The 21,103-nt window shown below is 46.0% G+C and overlaps 1 protein-coding gene across 43 annotated transcripts in view; it reads left to right on the top strand.

Annotated features, from left to right (window-relative positions):
- Positions 1 to 320: 320 nt before the first annotated feature.
- ZHX3 (zinc fingers and homeoboxes 3) overlaps positions 321 to 21,103 on the top strand; it is a 154,167-nt gene continuing 133,384 nt past the window's right edge. For 20 of the 43 annotated variants that reach the window (XM_074005348.1, XM_065523157.2, XM_074005333.1 and 17 more), the window contains exon 1: positions 18,901 to 19,087. The gene's annotated coding sequence lies outside the window, so the exon portion shown is untranslated. Of the gene's footprint in view, positions 507 to 18,900; positions 19,088 to 19,374; positions 19,743 to 21,103 lie in introns of those variants that run through there. The other 23 variants (XM_074005337.1, XM_074005327.1, XM_074005334.1 and 20 more) reach the window with 3 other exon arrangements.

The following is a 21,103-nucleotide window of genomic DNA, read 5'->3' as shown; positions in this document are numbered from 1 at the left end:
GCACCATGCCCGGGCGACGCACTGGAGATGCTGCAGCAGCCCCACAGTCTTAAAGGATGGGGAAGGGAGGGGAAGAACAGACCAGCAACCAGAGAATTGCAATATAAGATGATGAAACCTGAGGTGGGGCAAGCCCACGAGCCCATAGTGGGGTGGGAAGGGTCAGAGAATACATTCCAGAGAGTAGAAAAATAAGTTGGAATTAGGTGAAGACAGGTGAGCACAGCGTTCCAGGTGCAGGGACTCATTTGAGCCACCTGGGGGTAGTTCAGGTTGGGAGGTGGGAGGGGGTATAAAGTTCCTGCCCTCAGAGCGAAGGAAGACGCTGTAGTGGGTGCTGAGGGAAAGTCTCTAGCTTCCAAGTGGTGTAAACACAGGGGACGCTGGAAATTGGGGTGTGAAGAGAGACCTAGGAGGTGCCAGGCCTCCCCGCTTCCTTCAATCCAGGAGCTTTTGCTCTCAAGACATCTGCTCAATCCCCAGCCATGTCAGCGGGCAGTGGGCAGGTACGTGATTGCGAGGTCGGGGCTGCCGGGTCCAAGCGCAGCTCCTTCCTGGGCTAGGGAGAGATGGAGTTGGGGGAGCAGCCCCGTCCGCCCCCAGCCGGAGAGGTTCCTTCTCTGTGTCCCTGGTTGGGTTGCTTTTGCCTTCCTTGTTTCCTTCTCCTGAGGATGTGACCAGAACTGTGCACAGTCACTGGGGGCCTCTCCTCCCAGCCAATGGGGACGGGTCCTGGATGTTATCCGGGACCTTCAGGCTGGAGGGCAGGAGACTTCAGTTGCCATCCCCAACTCCTGCCACAGGTACCGTTCGTGCCTGATGAGGAGTGACCCGGCTTGGCTAGATTGCTGCTGCGCAGTTCCCGACTCCCGGAAAGACGTCAATTTAGCAGCCTTTTTGGAATTTGTTTGTAATTTCTAGCCTGGAGAGGAATCCCGAAAGATCATTAACCAATGTATGAAGTGGAGCTTTCTGTGGCCTAAAAATCCCTTCAGGATTTCCCGACTGCCCCACGGGCTTGACCCTCAACAAAAGGACCTCCTATTCTTTGTCGTCTTGGGGTGTCCCTTCTACCCGCCCCTCCCCCGCCACCCTTCATCTGGCATGTGGGCCATGTCTTATGCTTTGCAACTCCAAGAGGATCTGGCATGGTGCCCTCCACTTAGATATTCAGAAATACTGTTTACAGAATATCAGTTTATGCTGGGCCTTGAACTATATATAGATGGGGTATATATAAGAGACAATAGGCGGTCTAAGTGGGTGGAAGTGGTGAAGGGACGGGTATTGAAGACAAAACTAATGCAAGGAGATAACTTTGAATATGGGCAAAACCATGGGCACTGGGGAGCCATCAATGATTATTGAGCAGGAGAGTGATACAATATTGCTAGTCACTAGACTAGACCCTTTGTGTAAGTTGTACACACCATCTGCCTTCACTGTCCTGCCCCTCCTCTGCCTGGACAGTTCTTCCCTCCCTCTGTCCACATTGTTGATGCCAACTCATTTTTCAGATTCCAGATCCATTGTTACTGTCTTCAGTGGCAGACAGACTCTAAGGTGGCCCCTGCATTTCTGCCTCCTCGAGTTCATGCCTTTGTGTAATCCCTTTCACGGAAGTGTGGGTAGGACCTGTGACTTGGTTTTAATCAATAGAGTATGGCAAAGGTAATGGAATATCTCTCCTGTGATTATGTTACATTTCATAAAATTTTGCTTTGGCTGGGTGTGGTGGCTCACGCTTGTAATCCTAGCACTTCGGGAGGCTGAGGCAGGAGGATTGCTTGAGCCCAGGAGATTGAGACCAGCCTGGGCAACATAGTGAGACCCTGTCTCTACAAAAAAATCTTTAAAAAATTAGCTGAATGTGGTGGCACGTACCTGTAGTCTCAGCTACTTGGGGGACTGAGGTGGGAGGATTGCTTGAGAGCAGGAGGTTGAGGCTGCAGTGAGCTGTGATGCTGTGACCATGCCACTGTGCTCCAGCCTGGGCGACTGAGCAAGACCCTGTCTCCAAAAAGGAGGAAGCTGCATTTTATAATGACCATTTAGAAATGAATCCATAAAAGAAAAAAATCAGATGAGTACTTTAATTATCAAAGTAGAGTAAAATTTGACAGAAGAAAGCCCTGCGATATTTATGTTATCATGGTGCCTATCTACATTTTAATCCTTTTTTATCTTATTTCTTTTAAAGATAGAGTCTCACTCTCTTGCCCAGACTGGAGTGCAATGGTGTGATCTCAGCTCACTGTAACCTCCACCTCCTGGGTTGAAGTGATTCTCCTGTCTCAGCCTCCCGAGTAGCTGGGATTACAAGCGTGTGCCACATGCCTGGCTAATTCTTTGTGTTTTTAGTGGAGACAGGGTTTCACCATGTTGGCCAGGCTGGTCTCAAACTCCTGGCCTCATGTGATCCACCCGCCTCAGCCTCCCAAAGTGCTGGGATTACAGATGTGAGCCACTGCACCCAGCCTTAATCCTAAAACTAATAATTTCAGGATTAAAATATACATAGGCACCATGATAACATTTAAGGTTCGGCTTTCCTCTGTGCGAGTGAGAAACAGACCCCCAAGACCAGTGTGAAAGTGATGAAAATTAATTTTAACATGAAAATTTTCATCCAGTTTTAGAAAAAGAAAAGCTGACCTTCTAAAACATGAAATTTATTTGGGGGTTTTTCTATGATTATAATGAGCTAGGCATAATTATATCTTAGAATTGAGTAGAAAAATGTACTAATTCTCTTGATAAATTTTAAAATACTAATTCTGTTAAAATCTTGATTGTGAAAGAACCTAGACATCTCACACTGAAAAAAATACCAACACAGATAATATACACATTAGTCACATACATATACAGTCACACAAAGAATCTAAACTGGTGATTTTAACAAGCTAGGCAAAATACCGTATATATGTGAATATAAGATAATACCAAGCCATGAGCATAAAATTAAGGCAGTGACTTTATTTTGAACAAGGAAGTGGCATAAGCAACTCAGAATGTGTCCCCTAACATAAGAGCTCTTCCCTCTACCACTCCCTACCTCAATGTATAATTTTGGGAGAAAAAAGTGTCTTCTATCTGGTTAGCTATCTACTATTGCACCTCGTTATAAGGCAGGCACGACATCATGTCCAGATAGAACATTTAAGGAGATACATTTTGGGAGATGAAACTCTCATTTGGACTAAAGACGAGTGCATGTACTAACACAGGGCTACTGAACCACTAGTCTTGATTGTATTAGACAAAACGAAGGTGACTTGTCTTCATTTCCACAGTTGCTTCCATGTAAAAATCAGTTTTATATCTCCTTTCGTTAAAAAATATTCTGAGCCTGGCACAGTGGCTCGTGCCTGTAATCCCAACACTTTGGGAGGCTGAGTCAGGCAGATCACTTGAGGCCAGGTGTTTGAGACCAGCTTGGACAACATGTTGAAATCCTGTCTCTATTAGCTGGGTGTGATGACGTGCACCTGTATACCAGCTACTCAGGAGATTGAGGCATGAGAATCACTTGAGCCTGGGAGATGGAGATTGCAGTGAGCTGGAATTACACCACTGCACTCCAGCCTGGGCAGCAGAGTGAGACTGTTCCAAAAAATAAAAAGACGAGAAACATTCTGATCAAATAATCTTGCAAAGGAAAGACAAGTTTATCATATAAAAGCAAAGAGAAAAATGATTTTGTGCTGGGTTATGTTTAGGACCTTCGCAAAGCACACATTCTCAGGGAGCACTGCTATGCTGTCTGTGCCAGAAATTTCATGAACTGTCCCTGGACGTTGAAATGATCAGTTGGCCCATTGTATGCTGTCCACACTGGGTCTCCCTGAATGGCCATATGGCCTTCATGTACTTCTTTTCATCCAGCGTGAGGTGGTGATGAATTCCTGTGGGGAGGGTTATGTTACCTTTCTCCATGAAGATGTGGATTCACTTGTCCTCTTTATCTGTCATCCAAGTATCCACTGCCACCCGGGATGTAACAGATCTGATCATCCAAGTGTAAATGCTCCTCGTAAAACACCTTAATGTTTTCTTCATCATTTGGTAATTTATCTTTACATATGCTTATTATGTCTATCCAGGAGTAGCTTCTCTCTCTTTGAGTCTTTTCTAATTCTGGATCGTTCTCTTATTTGTCAGTGTCCAGCTTTAGTAGTGCACCCTGAGCCGGCATGGCTGTTTCTGGCCCACTGGGTGGCGAGGGACTCGGGGTGGTGAGGCTGCCTCCAGCCATCTGGAAGCTCATCCATGTACTAGGCCTGCACCATGGCTGCAGATGCCAACAGGCAGAGGGGGGCTAGAGAGGGGAGGCTGCATGAAAGGGCTGCCACTGGGAGTGAGGAGCTGTTGTGGTTAGAACCCAAGGCTCTCAGGAGTTGGACAAAAGGTGGAAACTGTTGTTACAGATGAGGAAAAGGAAACCAATTATTGAGTACACTTAAAAGTATACTTGGGGCCAGGCATGGTGGTGCACGCCTGTAATCCCAGCACTTTGGGAGGCCAAGGCGGGTGGATCATGAGGTCAGGAGATCGAGACCATCTTGGCTAACATGGTGAAACCCTGACTGTACTAAAAATACAAAAAAATTAGCTGGGCGTGGTGATGGGTGCCTGTAGTCCCAGCTACTTGGGAGGCTGAGGCAGGAGAATGGTGTGAACCTTGGAGGTGGAGCTTGCAGTAAGCCAAGATCATGCCACTGCACTCAAGGCTGGGTGACAGAGCAAGACTCTGTCTCAAAAAAAAAAAAAAAAAAAAAAAAAAGTATACTTGGTCAGATGCAGTGGCTCATGTGTGTAATCCCAACACTTTGGGAGGCTGAGATGGGAGGATCGCTTGAGCCCAGGATTTCAAGGTTGTAGAGCTGTGATTACACCACTGCACGCCAGCCTGAGTGACAGTGTAAGACTGTGTATCTTTAAAAAAAAAAAAAAAAAGGCACACTGGCTGCTTCCTTTGCCCAGAAGTTTCTTTCCCTAGATGCCTACCTGCCTGGCTCTCTCACTAACCTCAAGACCACACCAATGTCCATGAAGTCTACCCTGACCATGCCAGACACCTCTCCATGCTCTAATCTTTTCCAGTAGCCCTAACAGCTTCCTCAAGTGCTAATTTACTTTTTGAGGATGTCTGGTATGTGTGTGTCTCCCTCCAAAAGAATGCAGACCCCGTGAGGACAAGACATCTGATCTGTCTTCACTGACAGTTCCTAAGAACAGTCTGGGGCCGGGCATGGTGGCTCATGCCTATAATCCCAATAGTTTGGGAGGCCGACACGGGTGGATCACTTGAGGCTAGGAGTTCAAGACCAGCCAGGCCAACATGGTGAAACCCTCTCTCTACCAAAAATACAAAAATTAGCCAGGTGTGGTGGTACACGCCTGTAATCCCAGCTACGGGGGAGGCTGAGGCTGGAGAATTGCTTGAACCAGAGGTGGAGATTGCAGTGAGCCGAGATGGTGCTACTGCACTCCAGTGAATGAGACTCCATCTCAAAAAAACAAAAAGCATCTGGCACATAGTAGGTCTCCAATAAAGATTAGTGAATGTCCACATCTTTGAATGTTTTGCCTGTATCATGAAGTTTCCGTCCCTTGGGGCTGCGTCTTTCCCCAGTACTCTTGACCCTGCCCCAGGTGATATGACCTGTTGCCCAGTGTCTGCCAGATCAGTAGGGTCTTCCTAGGGTGCCAGCGTTTTGACCTCCATGTGTCCCTGCCAAATTGCCAGCAGGTGTGAAATATTAAATTCCAGCTGTTTTTGTTTTTGTAGGGCAAGAGGGTTAAAGAGGAAGGAGTGGGAAGAGGGGGAGACGATGAGAGGAGCAATGGTCAGAGTGGAGGGGGTGGAGAGAGAATACAGTCACAGATTTCCCCACCCCATCAACTTTCCAAGCAGCTCAGAGTGGCAGCACAGCCGCGAGCGAGGGCTGCGCACCACATATCCGGAGCTGTGTGCCACGTGGCAGAAGCTGTCTCGTTGAGTCATGGGATGTACTGCTGCACTGCTCTAGAGTTTGGTGTGTAGAGTATTTTTGGTTTTTACAGTCCAGCTCTCTGTGTAATGACTTCCTTCCCGTGGCCTTGTTCATCGAGGTGTCCCTGAGCGACTAGCTGAGTCACAACATTCCTTGCAGCTTAAAACACTGACCCAAGGCAGTTTCTCCATGTAGTTGGGAACTCAGAAGGCTGCCAGGAAGTGCCCAGGGAAAACAGACTGTAGTGCTCCTGTCTCTAACCGGCACCCCTCCCCGAAAACATTTAAAAAAGCAAGTGAAAATAGAGAAGAAATTCTATCTGTTAAGTCACTAGGAAATGGCCTCAGCCCTGTGACAACCTGAAAAGTAATTTGTCAGTGACCATGAAGTCAATTTCAAATTGCATCGGGGCACCAGGAATCAACATCCATCCTCTCAGTGTTACTGCAACACAAAGGGTCTGAAACCCATGTGAAGAGATTGGACTGGTGGGACTATAAACTTGTTCAGCCCTTCTATAAAATAAGCCAATAGTTCTTAGTAAAACTAAGTATGCATAGGGCTCAGTAGTGTAGCAGTCTCACGCCTGGAAATATATTTTGAAGAAAGTTTGCTCAGATCCACAAGAAGACAAGCAGGAGGTTATTTGTTACAGTATTAATGGCACACAGGAACTAGAGGCAAAGGAACTAGGGGATGAGTTAGTAAAATGTGGATACATACCTTGGAATTCTACATGAAATAGACGTAAAACAGCATGGATGGAATTTATAGTGTTAAGTGGAAGAAAACAGTAAAAGAGATTTAAAATGCAAGGCCAGGTGTGGTGGCTCATGCCTGTAATCCCAACACTTTGGGAGGTCAAGGAAGGGGGGCTGCTTGCAGCCAGGATTTTGAGATCAACCTGGGCAACAAAGCAAGAGGCAGTCTGTACAAAAACCATTTTTTTAATTGTCTGGGTATGGTGGTGCATGCCTGTAGTCCTAGCTACTCTGGAGGCTGAGGCAAGAGGATTGCTTGAGCCCGGCAGTTGGAAGCTGCAGTGAGCTATGATCACCACTACTGCACTCTAGTCTGGGCAGAGGAGTGAGACCCCGTCTCCATAAAAACAAACAAAAAGGGTGGGGGGAGATTTAAAACAACCTTTTTTTCATTTATACTGAGGCATAATTGATGTATAATAAAACACATATCTAGAGTGTACACTTTGAGTTTTGATGTGTGTACCTGTGAAATGACCACCACAATCAAGATAATATATTCACACCCAAAATTATGAAGTTTCCATCACCTCCTAAATTACGAAGTAGGTCTCTATGTATTAAAATGTTTTTTTTTTTTTTTTTTTTTTTTTTTTTTTTTTTTTTTGAGACGGAGTCTCGCTCTGTCACCCAGGCTGGAGTGCAGTGGCCGGATCTCAGCTCACTGCGAGCTCCGCCTCCCGGGTTCACGCCATTCTCCGGCCTCAGCCTCCCGAGTAGCTGGGACTACAGGCGCCCGCCACCTCGCCCGGCTAGTTTTTTGTATTTCTTAATAGAGACGGGGTTTCACCGTGTTAGCCAGGATGGTTTCGATCTCCTGACCTCGTGATCCGCCCGTCTCGGCCTCCCAAAGTGCTGGGATTACAGGCTTGAGCCACCGCGCCCGGCCTGTATTAAAATGTTTAACAGATGTTTAGCAGCTACTGTTTAAAAAAGGTAAACAAGGCTAGGGGTGGTGGCTCACGCCTGTAATCCCAGGACTTTGGGAGGCTGAGGCGGGCAGATCATGAGGTCAGGAGATTGAGACCATCCTGACTAACACAGTGAAACCCCGTCTCTACTAAAAATACAAAAAAATTAGCTGGTGGTGGTGGTGGGTGCCTGTAGTCCTAGCTACTGGGGAGGCTGAGGCAGGAGAATGGCATGAACCCAGGAAGCAGAGCTTGCAGTGAGCCGAGATTGTGCCACTGCACTCCAGTCCGGGCGACAGAGCGAGACTCTGTATCAAAAAAAAAACGTAAACAATATGTGTAATACAATACCATATTTATAATAAAAAATGTTGAGAAACCCTGAAAAAATCTGGAGGAACACACAACAAAATCATGTTTATTGTTGAGAATCTTTCCAGAGCTGCATGGCCTTCTTTTGCTAATGTGCATTGCACCTCAGGAATTGCTTGTTGTCCCATATCGTGGCCTTCAGTGCCTGATGAAGGTTTAGCATGCTATAGATGGGTCATTATGACCCCCTAACTTTCAGTGACTTTATTAAAATAACCCTGTAGCTGGGTACGGTGGCTCATACCTGTAATCCTACCACTTTGGGAGGCAGAAGCAGGTGGATCACTTGAGCCAGGAATTTGAGACCAGTCTGGGCAACATAGTGAAACCCTGTGTCTACAAAAGAAAATACAAAAATTAGTTGGGCATGGTGGTGCATTCCTGTAGTCCCAGCTACTCGGGTGGATCACTTGAACCCGGGAGGTTGAGGCTGCAGTGAGCCGTGATAGCAACAGTGCACCCCAGCCTGGGTGACAGTGAGCCCCTGTCTCAAAAAAAAAAAAAAAAAAGTAACACTGAAGTCATCACAATGGATTCTAAGAGAAGGGTGGCCTGACCGTAATAATGTTCTCTATCCCCACAACAGAGCTGTCAGTCACTTCCTTGAGCTCCCTCACCTCGAAAGCCAATTTCTCTCCTCATCCCTCCACACAGGAGATATTCCAGTAGGGAATTGGTTTTCTGTGCCTGGGTACAAAACGGTGATTCCCTAACTAGTTACTATGAAATCTGTCTTTATTACCACTCTTCCTGTGTGTCATAAGTAGAGGAGTGGTGGAGAACTGTGGGGGAGGGACATGTTTGGTTTTGTGTGGCTATGGGTTTTATAGAAAGGCAGTCTTAAGATGTGTGTCTGACTTCTCTGGTTTCACACTCGTTACCAGATTCTTCCACGGTACTGTGCACAGCTATACTTCATTCATCTTCAGTGCCGTCTGTAGTGTTCTGCTAAGTGAATATACCACGATTTATTCCTTCTGCTACTGATGGGCATTTGGGTTGTTTCCAACTTGGGGTTATTATAAATAATGCTGCTGTGAACATTCTTGTACGTGTCTACTGCTGTATCTGGGCACGTGTTTCTCATGGGTGTGTATTTTGGAGCAGAATTTCTGGGTTATAAGCTATGCCTATGCTTAACTTAAAATAATGCTACTGGGCGCGGCGGCTCATGCCTGTAATCCCAGCACTTTGGGAGGCTGAGGCGGGTGGATCACGAGGTCAGGAGATCAAGACCATCCTGGCCAACATGGTGAAACCCCGTCTCTACTGAAAATGCAAAAAATTTGCCAGGCGTGGCAGCGTGCACCTGTAGTCCCAGCTACTTGGGAGGCTGAGGCAGGAGAATTGCTTGAACCCGGGAGGCTGCGGCTGAGGCTGCAGTGAGCCAAGATCACGCCACTGCACTCCAGCTTGGGTGACACAGCGAGACTCTGTCTCAAAAATAATAATAATGCCAAACTGTTTTCCAAAATGTTTACACAAGTGCACTCCCTTCAGCAATGTATAAGAGCTTCCCTTATACATTCAACAATAGTTCTCACCGACAGTTGTTACTGTCAGACTTGGAATGTTTAGCCACCTGGATCTGTAGTAGTTGTTCACTGTACTTCATTTTCTTCATTAATGAGGCTAAGCACTTGCTACATGTTTATTGGCTATTTGGATTTGTGTGTGTGTGTGAAGAACCTGTTTTTGCCCATTTTTCTATTGGTATATCTTTTCTTTAGTTTTCTGTATATATTGGATACAGAACTTTTGTTATGTGCATTGCAAATCTTCTGTGGCTTCTTCACTCTCTTAGTGATGTCTCTTGTTGAACAGATCTTAATTGTAAAAAAAAAAAAAATGCAATTTATCGATATTTCCTATAGCTAGTGCTTTTTCTGTTCTGTTTAAGAAAACTTTTTCTACCTTAAGGTTATGAAGATATTGTATGTTATCTTCTAAAGCTTTATCGTTTTACCTTTCATATTTAAGTCCATATTCAACAAAAATTGGTTTGGCTGTTCATTGAATAAGTGAAGTTAAGTTGGAGCAACATATCACATATATGCACCCATTCATTCAAGATATATTTATTGAGTAACTTCTGTATGTCAGGCCATGATTATAGTTTTACTTTGTGTATTTAGGTCATAAGCAGTCTACCTGCCTTAGCCTCCCAAAGTGCTGGGATTACAGCAGTGAGCTACCAGACCTGGACAGCATCAAACAGTTGAGTCTTGTTTGTTTGTTTTAATTTCAGTTTGTCAATTTTCCCCTTTTGCTAGAATATTTAGTCCATTCACATTTAATATAATTACAGATATGATTTCAAATCATTTAAGTCTATAATCTGGCTATTTAAAAAAAATCTATTTGTCCTACCTGACTTTTGTCCCTGTTTAATTTTTTTTTTTTTTTTTTTTGAGACGGAGTCTCGCTCTGTCACCCAGGCTGGAGTGCGGTGGCCGGATCTCAGCTCACTGCAAGCTCCGCCTCCCGGGTTCATGCCATTCTCCTGCCTCAGCCTCCCGAGTAGCTGGGACTATAGGCGCCCGCCACCTCGCCCGGCTAGTTTTTTGTATTTTTTAGTAGAGACGGGGTTTCACCGTGTTAGCCAGGATGGTCTCGATCTCCTGAACTCGTGATCCGCCCGTCTCGGCCTCCCAAAGTGCTGGGATTACAGGCGTGAGCCACCGCGCCCGGCCCTGTTTAATTTTTTTATCCTTCTTCTGGACTAGCCATGTATTTTTTATTCCATTTTATTATCTCCATTTGATTTTTTTCTTTCTTTCTTTTTGAGATGGAGTCTTGTTCTGTCGCCAGGCTGGAGTGCAGTGGTGCGATCTCAGCTCACTGCAACCTCCGCCTCCTGGGTTCAAGGGATTCCCCTGCCTCAGTCTCCCAAGTAGCTGGGACTACAGGTGTGTGCCACCACACCTGGCTAAGTTTTTGTATTTTAGTAGAGATGGGGTTTCACCATTTTGGCCAGGATGGTCTTGATCTCCTGACCCTGTGATCTGCCCACCTCGGCCTCCCAAAGTGCTGGGATTACAGGCATGAGCCACCTGGCCCATTTGATTTTTTTTTTTTTTTAAACTGTGGTAAAATCTGCATAAATCTACATATTAACTTTTTTTTTTTTTTTTTTTTTTTTGAGATGAGGTCTCTGTTGCCCAGGCTGGAGTGCAGTGGTGCAATCTCGGCTCACTGCAACCTCTGCCTCCCAGGTTCAAGCAATTCTCATGCTTCAGCCTCCTGAGTCGCTGGGATTACATGTGAGCACCATCACGCCTAACTAATTTTTGTATTTCTTGTAGAGATGGGGTTTCACTATGTTGGCCAGGCTGGTCTTGAACTCCTAACTTCAAGTGATCCACCCACCTCGGCCTCCCAAAATACTGGGATTACAGGTTTGAGCCACTGTGCCCGGCCCTTTATTAACCATTTTTAAGTGAACAGTTCACTGGTGTTAACTTCATTCGTGTTGTTGTGCAACCAATCTCCAGAACTCTTTTCGTCTTGCAAAACCGAAACTTTATCCCCATAAAACAATAACTTCCAATTCTCCCTTCCCCCCAGCCACTGGCAACCACCACTTTACTTTCTGTCTCTATGAATTTGACTATAGCAGGTACTTCATATAAGTGGAGTTATACAATATTTGCCTTTTTCTAACCGGTTTACTTAACAGGTTAGAAAAATGTCCTCAAGTTTCATCTATGTTGTACCATGTCAGAATTGAATTCCTTTTAAGGATTAAATAATATTCTTTCATATGTATATACCCTATTTTTCCCATTTATCTGTCAGTAGATGCTTGGGTTGTTTCTACCTTTTAGTTATTGTGAATGATGCTGCTATAAACATGGGGTACAAATATCTCAGGACTTAGCTTTGGATCTGGGAGTGATATACGGTGAATTATACACCACACAATGATGTTTTGCATATACAATGGTGCAACATTGTATGTGCAGTCAACGAGGAACTGCATGTACAGTGGTGGTCCCATAAGATTGTAATGTAGACTAAAAACTCCTGTCACTTAGTGGCCTGATAGCCATCATAACATCAGAGTGCAATATGTTAGTCACAGGTTTGTGGTGCTGCTCATGTAAAGAAACCTTGTGTTGCCAGTTGTCTAAAAGTACAGCACATACAATTATGTACTGTACATGATACAGGTAATACAAATAACTTGATACTGGTAATAAATGACTATTATTGGTTCATGTATTTACTATACTATTTATCATTATTTTAGAGTGTACTCCTTCTACCTATTAAAAAAAACTGTAAAATAGTCTCAGGCAGGTCTTTCAGGAGGGATTCCAGAAGAAGGCATTTTCATCATAGGAGCTGACAGCTCCGTGTGTATTATTACTTCTGAAGACCTTCCAGTGGAAAAAGATACGAAGGTAGAAGACAGTGTGTTATTGATGATCCTGACCCTGTGTAGGCCAAGGCTAATATGTCTTTTTACAAAAAAGTTTAAAAGGTTTAAAAAAAGTTAATAGTAAAAAGCTTACTGTTGGGAGCCCAAGGTGGGTGGATCACTTGAGGTCAGGGGTTCAAGACCAGCCTGGCCAACATGGTGAAATCCTGTCTCTACTAAAAATACAAAAATTAGCCAGGCATGGTGGCATACACCTGTAACTCCAGCTACTTGGGAGGCTGAGGCCGGAGAATTGTTTGAACCCGGGAGGTGGACATTACAGTGAGCTGAGATTGCTCCACTGTACTCCAGCCTGGGTGTTGGAATGAGAGCCTGTTTCAAAAAAAGGAAAAAGAAAAAAAGGCTCACAGAACAAAAATATGAAGAAAGAAAATGTACAACTGTATAGTGGGTTTGTATTTTAAGTTCAGTGTTATTTCCCAGGTACTTGGGGAGCTGAGATGGGAGGATTGCTTGAGCCTGGGAGGTAGAGATTGCAGTGAGCTGAGATTGTACCACTGCACCCCAGCCCAGGTGACATAGCGAGATCATCTCAAAAAAAAAAAAAACAAAACTAAGTGTTACTACGAAACAGTCAAAAAGTTAAAAATATTTAAAAGTGTATGTTAAAAAAGTTATAGTAAGCTAAAGATAACTAAAGAAAACCTTTTTTTTAAAAAACCTATTTTTTATTTTCCTTTTCCTTTTCCTTTTTCTTTTTTTTTTTGAGATGGGCTCTCCATCTGTCACCCAGGCTAGTGTGCAGTGCCATGATCGCATGATCATAGGTCACTGCAGCCTCAAATTCCTGGGCTCAAGTGATTCTCCTTCCTTAGCCTCCTGAGTAGCTGAGACTATAGGCATGTGCCACTACACCCAGCTAATTTTTACATTTTTTTGTAGAGATGTGGGTCTCACTATATTGCCCAGTTTGTCTCAAACTCCTGTCCTCAAGCAGTCCTCCCACCGTGGCCTTCCAAAGTGTTGGGATTACAGGTATGAGCCACTGTGCCTAGCCAAATAAAAACATTTAAAAAATAAATTTAGTGTAAGTATGGCCGGGCATAGTGGTTCACACCTGTAATTCCAGCACTATGGAAGGCTGAGGCAGGCAGATCACTTGAGGCCAGGAGTCCGAGACCAGCCTGGCCAACACAGCGAGACCCTGTCTCTACTAAAAATATAAAAAATTAGCTGGGCATGTTGGTGCACACCTGTAATCCCAGCTCCTAGGGAGACTGAAGTAAGAGAATCGGTTAAACCGAGGAGGCAGAGGTTGCAGTGAGCCGAGATGGCGCCATTGCACTCCAGTCTCAGCAATAGAGCGAGACTCTGTCTCAAGAAAAAAAAATTTAGCATTAAGTGTATAGTGTGTATACAGTCTACAGTGGCATACAGTAATGTACTAGGCCTGCACATTCACTCACAACTCCATCACTGACTCACCCAGAGCAACTTCCAGTCCTGCAAGCTCCATTCATGGTAAGTGCCCTATACAGGTGTACCATTTTTAAATATTTTATACCCTACTCTTACTGTACCTTTTCTATGTTTAGATACACAAATATATACCACTGTGTTATAACTGCCTACAGTATTCAGTACTGTAACATGTTGTACAGGTTTGTAACCGAGGAGCCATGGGTTATACCATATAGCCTCAGCGTATGGTAGGCTTTACCGTCTAAGTTGTGTTAAGTACACTGCATGATGTTTGCACAATGATGCAATCACCTAATGATGCATTTCTCAGAACATATCCCTGTCGTTAAGCAAGGTGTGACTGTACTTCTCACATTTTATTGACCAAAGAAAGTCATATGGTTATTCACAAATCCAAGCTATTGTAAGGAAGTACAATCCTATCATGTGCCTACAGAGGTCTTACGGAGAGCATCCCAGTTTTTGTCCTCTTTTTTGTTGGGAAAAGAACAGCTTTCAGGCCAGGCATGGTGGCTCATGCCTGTAATCCCAGCACTTTGGGAGGCTGAGGCTGGTGGATTGCCTGAGGTCAGGAGTTTGAGACCAGCCTGGCCAACGTGGCAAAACCCGGTCTCTACTAAAAATACAAAAATTAGCCGGGCGTGGTGGCGCATGCCTGTAATTCCAGCTACTTGAGATGTTGAGGCAGGAGAATCGCTTGAACCTGGGAGGAGGAGGTTGCAGTGAGCCAAGACTATGTCATTGCACTCCAGCCTGGATGACACAGTGAGACACCGTCTCAAAACAAACAAAAACAAAAAACACCTTTTTTTGACTGCTGCTTAAAAAAGGCCTCCCTACTAAGCAGAAATCAAGAACTCAACAATTGTTTCCTGTGTCACTACCAAATGTTTCCCAGGGGTTTTGCCACTACGTGGAACCAGCAGTTCTGTGGGGAACTTCTTTCAAGATATTGCCTCAGCTAGAAATCATTTCCCTTTTCCTGGTAATTGGCCATTCCTTGATTCACAGAGGTGGCTTCCTGGTGAACTTTATGCCTGCAAGCTGGCCATGACTTCTCTGGAGGAGGAGGGCACCTACCACAAATTGGGTCAGTTAGAGCCTTTTCTACATGATTTTGTAGTTGGAAAGATTAGGGAGTTTTAGTCTCTCTGGATAGTTGGAATTGTATCTCATACTTGGGAGAGGTTGCTAGACACATGTCTCATTGTGTTATTAATACCCGGAGGCAGAGAAAACAAGTTTGCTGGAGTCGTACTGGCTCCCCTTACTCTGCTTCCAGCCCATCCAAAAGCCCAGCTAGGTTCTTTCCCTTGGCCTTTGAGAGATCCATCCCACCAAAAGCCTAAAGATAAAGTCTCCTTTTATTTTCCTTTAATTGGTCTGGTGGGTTTCTGGTGCTTGCAGCCAGCAAACTTCTGATAGTTCTTTCTCTGGATGCTAGTACAAAAAGTTCACAGGTGTAGCCCATTCCAATAAAATAGGGGTCCAATAAAATAGGTTGTAACTATGTCATTAACTATACCAGCAGTTTCCTTCCTGCTTGAGAAAGCTCATCAGAATGTGAGTGCAAGTGACATTATTATAGAGCTCACCTGAAATCTGAATATTTTTTAAAGGAAAGTAATTTGCCTCTGTGTGTAAATATCATTTGTGACATACCCCCCTACACTGGTATTAAATGCTGTTTCTTCTGTCTGGAGTCTCTGTCTCGGCAGCTCTTCGGATATGGCTCCAAAGTCACCTCTTCTGGGAAGCCTACCCACACTCTCCTGTATATTGTTAATTATGCTATTCTCTGTGCTTCCCAAAGCAGTTGGCACATCCACCAGAAGTTTTTTTTTGTTTGTTTGTTTGTTTTGTTTTTTTTTTTTGAGACGGAGTCTTGCTCTGTAGCCCGGGCTGGAGTGCAGTGGCCGGATCTCAGCTCACTGCAAGCTCCGCCTCCCGGGTTTAGGCCATTCTCCTGCCTCAGCCTCCTGAGTAGCTGGGACTACAGGCGCCCGCCACCTCGCCCGGCTAGTTTTTTGTATTTTTTTAGTAGAGACGGGGTTTCACGGTGTTAGCCAGGATGGTCTCGATCTCCTGACCTCGTGATCCGCCTGTCTCGGCCTCCCAAAGTGCTGGGATTACAGGCTTGAGCCACCGTGCCCGGCCTGTTTTGTTTTTTGAGACGGAGTCTCGCTCTGTCGCCCAGGCTGGAGTGCAGTGGCCCGATCTCAGCTCACTGCAAGCTCCGCCTCCCGGGTTTATGCCATTCTCCTGCCTCAGCCTCCCAAGTAGCTGGGACTACAGGCGCCTGCCACCTCGCCCGGCTAGTTTTCTTTTTTTTTTTTTTTTTTGTATTTTTTTAGTAGAGGCGGGGTTTCACCGTGTTAGCCAGGATGGTCTCGATCTCCTGACCTTCTGATCCTCCCATGTCAGCCTCCCAAAGTGCTGGGATTACAGGCTTGAGCCACCGTGCCCGGCCGTTTGTTTGTTTTTGAGACAGAGTTTCACTCTTGTTGCCCAGGCTGGAGTGTAATACTGCAATCTCGGCTCACTGCAACCTGTGCTTCCCGGGTTCAAGTGATTCTTGAACTGCCTCAGCCTCCCAAGTAGCCGGGATTACAGGTGCGCGTCACATGCCCAGCTAATTTTTGTATTTTGAGTAGAGATGGGGGTTTCACAAGTTGGTCAGGTCTCGAACTCCTGACCTCAGGTGATTCACCCACCTAAGCTTCCCAAAGTTCTGGGATTACAGGTGTGAGCCACTGCGCCCGGCCAGAAGTATTTTTTTTACATTCCTGTTTCCTTTGAAATTGGGAGAGTACCTTGTTTTTCTCAGGATCCCACTGTGCCTGGATCAAAATAGATGCTCAGAAAAGTTTGTTGAGTAAACGAAGTTGTATTGGCGCAGCATAACCTATATACATTCTCATTCATTCCAGAAATACTGAGAACCTGAACATGTCGACCCATGCTCTAAATGCTGAAGATGGGAAAAACAAAGTTCCCACCTTCAGAGATACTATAGATGATATTCAGGTTAGAAGGGCTAGGCAGAAAAGTAAAGCAGGCTTAGAGGATAGTGATAGTTGGGACTTGATACTTTAGTAGAGTGGTCTGGGAAAGTGTGGGGAGGTGACTTTTGAATAGAAACTTGGAGGGCACATGCCTTTCTGATATCTGGGGGAAGAAACACCAAGTACAGAGGTTCTGAAGTAGAAGTGAACCTCCATATTCTGGGAGCAAGAAGGAGGCTGGTATGCCTGGCATTCAATGAGGAGGCCAAGTGGAAGGAGGTGCAGTTAGAGAGGTTGGAGAGCATAATAAGTGGAAGAAGGGCAGACACATAGGATCTTGGAAGCGTTTGGAAAAAAAAAAAAAACATTTTGGAAATTAAAAAAGTAGGCGTGCACCTGTAGTCCTAGCTACCTGGGAGGTTGAGGTGGGAGGATTGCTTGAGTCTGGGAGGTTGAGGCTGCAGTGAGCTGTGATGGCACCAGTGCACTCTAACCTGGGAGATAGAGTGAGATCGTGTCCCACTCTCCATCCCGCCACCCCCATTTTATTTTTTTGGCTTTTACTCTGAGATGGGAAACCTTTTGGGGGTTTTCGAGCTTAGATTTCAACAGGATCCCTCTGGCTTCTGTGTTGAGAGAAGGCTCCATGAGAGCACAGTGGAATCAGGGAGAACAGGTAGGAGGTTGCTACAATATTCTAGGAAAGAGGAAAAGGGGTATTTTAAAGGTAGAGCTGACAGGCTTTTCTAATGGGTTGCATGTGGGATACGATAGGGAGAGAGGAGTTCAGGATGACTCCAATGGTTTGGCCGGAGTCATCAGAAGAATGGAGTTGACATGAACTGAGGTAGGGAAGGTTGTGAAAGGAGCAAGCTAAGGCACCAGGTATGGGTGACTATGGACTGTTTACTTGGACACATCACTCACATTTGTATATACGTTCGCTGGTTTTCAGGATCTGAAGGTTCTAAAGTTACTTGAAGTTAAAGTCAGCCTTATTTATTGAACACCAAGCACTGTGCAGAAACCTTTCTATGTGCTTTCATTTAACCCTTTTAATATTTCTATTGGTTTACTCATGTTTCATTGCCCTTTTACAGATGAGAGATTAACACGTCCAAAGTCACTCAGACAGTGATTAACCTGCCAGATTAATACAGATCTGGGATTCCAACCCAGGTGTGTCAAGACTGTAGAGCTCCTGCTGTTTACTAATCACTGGATTCTGAAGGTGGGAACCACTTTCTGAGCATATTTGCTGCAGACTTGGTTCCATAACTAAAAAGGTGCCTGGATCATGTGGGGAGAATTCAGGAAAGAATCCAACCCCATCCCAGGCGTTACAGGTTACACAATAGCTATGAAGAAAGGACGGTATTAGTGGACTCGAGGAGGCTGACTGATGCTTCAAAGTTCAAGTACTTGAAGATTCAATGTTAAAACAGCGATCAAGAGTTAGTTTTTTTCCTTTGGTTATTATTTTTAAGAAAACAAAATATTAAAAACTGCAGTGAAGCCTTTGGTGGGATAAAAGACCACTCCGAGGCGATGCTTGTTGGGAAACACTGGAATTGGAGGAGTAGGGGCAGACAGGAGCCAGAGCCCCTGCCAGCCTATACACACATCCTTTCGAAAGTGTAACCTGGTGTGACCTTCCTTAAGTGGTCCTCTGGAAAGAGCAGGATATGGAGTACAAAAGCCAGGAACCTCTGGAACCGCAGCATCCGCCCCCAGCCCCTCCTTCCCCGTCTTCTTCAGCCTCCACACGGTGAAGAGCTGGAGGGGACTGGCGCATGCGCCGGGAGCAAGGTCCGCTCCCCACGACGTCAGGGGGCTCGCACCCACTCAAAAGCCCCGCCCCGCGGCCGCCAAAGGCGACCTGGGCGGGGGCCCTGGGCCACGCCCCCAGCCGAGCCGAGCAAGGCCGAGCGGAGCCGAGCAAGGCCGAGCAGAACCGAGAACCTCCGAGAGCAGCCGAGCCCAGCCGAGTGGCCCGGAGTCGGTTGGTGCAGCTGCGTCCCCGCCGCTCAGCAGTCCGCGGCTCCGGCGTCGCCGCCGCCGCCGCCTCTGCGGGGCCTGCGCCGGCCGCCCGCCCGCCCGGCCGCGGGGAGGGAGGCCCGCAGCGCGGGAAGAGTGGCCCGGTCGCGGGCGCCGCCACCGCTGCTGCTGCCAGGTGAGCGCCCGCCACGGCCAGCCGGCCCCGCGTGCCCCCGCGGCTGTCAGTCCCCGGTGTCTGTGTGTCTCTCTGCCTGTCAGCACGACTGTGTCTGTGTCTGTGCGAGCTCCTTCCCGCCACGCCTGGCCCTCGGCCGACCCGCAGTCTCCGTCAGCCCCCTCCCGCCAGCTGCCCCTGGTCTTTCTGTCAGCCGCCAGCACCCCCATGCTGAGAGGCTCCGCCCCTTCCCCCCGGAGCCCCGCCCTCCGCCATCTGTCATCACCCCCCGGGCTCCAGGCGCCGGCGTCCAGGGGTCCTGGGGGTCAGGGTAGCCCTGTGTGCCACCGTCGCGGAAGGCGCAAAAGGGGGTGGTGGAGGGGAAGCGGGGGCGTTCGCGCAGGCCCGCCTGACCGTGTGAGAGTGCGTGCCCGAGTGTTCGTCCCGCGTGTGCGCCCGAGGGCCGCCTGCGTCCACGCCCGCCGGCCCTTGCACCCTGCTGGGATGTGGCAGCCCATGCCCCCGGTATAAAGAGCGTCAGCTCGACCAGGGAAAGCGGCAGAGCCAGGACTCGAACCACTCGGGGTACAGTAGCATCCTGAATCTTGGGACCCTTGTTTGCCCACGCGAAAACACTACACGTGGGCCCCAAGTCCTCCGATTCCCTGAGTGGCATGTGAGTGGAGTTTGGAGCTTGTTAAGCCTTCCCAGTTTGGGATTTTCATTCAGGGAAGCCTGTTGGAAGTGATTGAGGAGTGGATGGGATGTAGAACTTAGGTGGGAAGTGTTTGAGAGCTTGAGTCATTTTGAGTTGCATGGTTTACATTTCTGAGCAGTGATTGCCCTGGGCCTGTGCCCTGTGAGAAACTTATGTGACTTGGGGTAGGGGAGTGAGGTGGGAAGGAATGCTCCTTTCTGTTTTTATCTATGTGAACACATAGTATATATTTATCCAGATATCCTAAATGTTTATTCATGAGGCGTCCACACATCCTTAATTTTAAAAAGGATTACAGTAGTTTCCATTTATACACGTTCTTGTGTGTTGTTATCTCGATGTTCTTTATTTGTGGTAACTTAGTATTGCAATATTTCAAAACTAAGAGAAAATGCGTCCTAAAACAATTGGTATTTTGCCGGATAATTCTGAACCACGGAGAAGGAGCCAAAAGCGCACTTCATTAGCTGGAACAACTTATTCGAGCTTAATTTGTTTCTAAGAGACATACAGTGGAAAAATCCAGAAGCGCAAAACAGTATCAAAGAGACTTAGAAAATGAATGAAAAGGGCCCTTCTGTTGCTGCCTTGGAAAGATGGTATCAAAGTTGCTGTGGAGGACAGAGCCACTATGTAATGATCAACATATTAACCAAGTTGGTTTTGTGACCTTGATACATTGAGCTGGGCTTGATTTGTGCAGTGGTTCATGACAGGCAAACATTTGCATGGGAAGTGTGGTAATTTTTGGAAAAAAATGTTCCCCATGTTGTTTTGGTTTTTGGTTTTGAGTTTTTTTTGTTTTTGTTTTTGTTTTTTTTCATATCGAAGTAAGATTTCAGACTAGGGAAGTCTCATGGTAGAGTGCTTTTTTCTTTTTAAAGATAACATTAAAAATTACCAAAGTAATTCATGTTTAAGGTAGAAAACTTGAAAAACAAAAGCATTGCCAAAAACAAAACAAAACAAAAAAACCCACCATAATCCCACAAACCATAGTAAACCACAATTTGGTATTAAGCCTTTTAGCCTTGTTCCCATGTATATGTGTTTTTTCTTACAAAAATGCTATCATACTATACAACTTTTATTCTATGCTTTTTTTCTTTCACTTATAACTAGATTATGAGAGATACATCTTGGTTTTATGAGTAGGAACTTGTATTTCTCTTTGCAGTCCTTTAAAAAAGTCAGATCATGTTAGTCCTCTGCTTAGAGCCCTCCAATAGCTTTTTGTCTTAAAATCTGAAGGCCTTGCTGTGGCCTGCCAGGCTAACCCTCTTCCCCACAACCATCCTCACTTCGAGCCTTGCCAGACA

This window comes from Macaca fascicularis, chromosome 10, assembly GCF_037993035.2.
Source record: "Macaca fascicularis isolate 582-1 chromosome 10, T2T-MFA8v1.1".
NCBI classification, from domain to species: Eukaryota; Metazoa; Chordata; class Mammalia; order Primates; family Cercopithecidae; genus Macaca; species Macaca fascicularis.
Note: the sequence above shows the minus strand (reverse complement) of the source record. Positions and strands in the feature narration are given on the sequence as shown.